General features: G+C 57.4%; 1 non-coding gene across 1 annotated transcript in view; it reads right to left on the reverse strand.

Moving 5' to 3' along the window:
- LOC124731228 overlaps nucleotides 1–25 on the reverse strand; it is a 1,909-nt gene extending 1,884 nt beyond the window's left edge. Inside the window, exon 1 of the ribosomal RNA XR_007008210.1 lies at nucleotides 1–25. This exon is cut by the window's left edge and continues 1,884 nt beyond it. This is a non-coding gene — a ribosomal RNA (small subunit ribosomal RNA).
- Nucleotides 26–2,500: the final 2,475 nt, after the last annotated feature.

Consider the following 2,500-nt stretch of genomic DNA (forward strand, 5'->3'; position numbering starts at 1 on the left):
GACTACTGGCAGGATCAACCAGGGAGCTGCGTCAACTAGAGCTGAGCAGCCGGCCGCCCGGGAGTGTGTCCCGGGGGCCCGCGCGAACACGCAAGCGTCCGCTCAATCATTCTGCAAACAGGAGGAGGCTGAGCTCCCCTGCACAATACACCTCGAAACCCTCTCAGGTCCCGGCGGCGCGCAGCGCCGTCCCAAGTACTTGGTCGGGTTCGAGAGAGGCGCAATCGCCCGGAGTTAGGCGAGTAGACGCTTTCGGTGCGACCACCCGTGCTCCCAACTGAGCTTGCCGCTGCCGACAGAGGCCCGGGAGCGTGCTGTCGTGGCATTGCCGGCGGGAGACAACACGCGCCACCTACGGTGACCGGCAGCTCCAACGCCAGCGCCACAGAAGGACAAAAGCCCCACTTGGGTGCCGAAGCGAACTCTCCCAGCACAGCGCACGCGCCAACACATCCGCACAGCTGCGATACAAACCACCAGCGAGAACCGCTGGGGCGACCGAGCAGCAGACGGCGTCGCGGCGCCGAGCGCCGGGCGGCGGCGCATCCTCAACGCACACAGTCCTCAATCGGACCAGCACACTGAAGATGTCCACCGCGCTTCGCACCGGGCCCGCGAGGACCTACTTTGGCCGCACGGCGCCGCGCGCAGGGTGCGCCGGCGCGCAGCTGCGACGCCTGCCGCGTCCGTCGGCCGGCGCGCCTGCCACTGGCCGCCCCCACCAGCCGGCTGTAGCGCGTGCGCCCACGCACCGCGCGGCCAGCACGCCGGGAGGCGCCCCCTCACCGGCCGGGGACGGTCCCACCCAGCCACCGCCGCGTATCGCTTCACACCCAGATGCCGTTCAGTTTCGTCGGCATGGTGGGTATCGCTGGAACAACCGGTTCGTACCTCAACCTATCGTCGCCATCACCGATTCACCCCTAGCGAGAACAACCGCACCACAACAGGTTACCATTTGTTCATTTGCGTAACTTCACCAGAAAACGCAGGCGTCCATCGCCATTTGCAACTTCAACGATTATTGCATGCCTGTGTCAGGTGTCACGCCACACTACGTCTGCCCACATACACGCAACAAAATGTGCACGCCTAGACAATACGTGGAAGGTGGCCCCCGTACGTATGCGATGTCCATTGCTCGAACGACTGTCAACCGGCCTCTGTAGCATGTCGCAGATATGGAACGCGGTGCACCATGCCATCACGGTGTGTGAGGAGAGACGACTAGGTCCGAATACATCAACAGACAGCTCATGCTGATCGCCATCCACGGCGTCCGTTCCTCCCACACGTCTCTATGGCGTACCACACTGCAATCCAGCTCTCATAGGGAGACGACACGTAGCTGCGTGCACAATATTTGCACTGTATGGTCCGCCGTTTTTGGGCGCAGTCGTTGTACGGTCACACATGTGCCACGATGTATCATTCGGTACATAAGGACGAATGTGCAGTACAGATTGTGGTTTACGCGTACGACATTAGCGGACGGTTGACACAGGCCGCACCACAACGTAGCCTGAGTACGTCGCATGCGAAGGGCATTGAACATGCAAACTTCTCACCAACCAGCTTGCGAAGGCAGGGGGGCAAGGTGGGGACGTGGGGAGGGGCGGCATGTACGTCCTGCTGCCATCCACATTACAGTGTACAGCAGGAGCATGTGGAAAGTCAGCAAGACTTGCAAGGTGTTTAACATGAAGCGATACACAGGGGAGCGGGCAGTGCGAGTAGCGAACTATATTGCGAGGGTTGCGGGTGGGCAACACTACACTAATTGAACGAGTCGTATAACAATTACAGAGCAGGTTTAGGCGACAACATGGGTTACGTTAGGGGACAACGTGGGTTACGTTAGGGGACAACGTGGGTTACTTTAGGGGACAACGTGGGTTAGGTTAAGGCACAACGTGGGTTAGGTTAAGGCACAACGTGGGTTAGGTTAAGGCACAACGTGGGTTAGGTTAAGGCACAACGTGGGTTAGGTTAAGGCACAACGTGGGTTAGGTTAAGGCACAACATGGGTTAGGTTAAGGCACAACATGGGTTAGGTTAAGGCACAACATGGGTTAGGTTAAGGCACAACATGGGTTAGGTTAAGGCACAACGTGGGTTAGGTTAAGGCACAACGTGGGTTAGGTTAAGGCACAACGTGGGTTAGGTTAAGGCACAACATGGGTTAGGTTAAGGCACAACATGGGTTAGGTTAAGGCACAACATGGGTTAGGTTAAGGCACAACATGGGTTAGGTTAAGGCACAACATGGGTTAGGTTAAGGCACAACATGGGTTAGGTTAAGGCACAACATGGGTTAGGTTAAGGCACAACATGGGTTAGGTTAAGGCACAACGTGGGTTAGGTTAAGGCACAACGTGGGTTAGGTTAAGGCACAACGTGGGTTAGGTTAAGGCACAACATGGGTTAGGTTAAGGCACAACATGGGTTAGGTTAAGGCACAACATGGGTTAGGTTAAGGCACAACATGGGTTAGGTTAAG

This window comes from Schistocerca piceifrons, unplaced genomic scaffold (genome assembly GCF_021461385.2).
Source record: "Schistocerca piceifrons isolate TAMUIC-IGC-003096 unplaced genomic scaffold, iqSchPice1.1 HiC_scaffold_1275, whole genome shotgun sequence".
In the NCBI taxonomy this organism is placed as follows: domain Eukaryota; kingdom Metazoa; phylum Arthropoda; class Insecta; order Orthoptera; family Acrididae; genus Schistocerca; species Schistocerca piceifrons.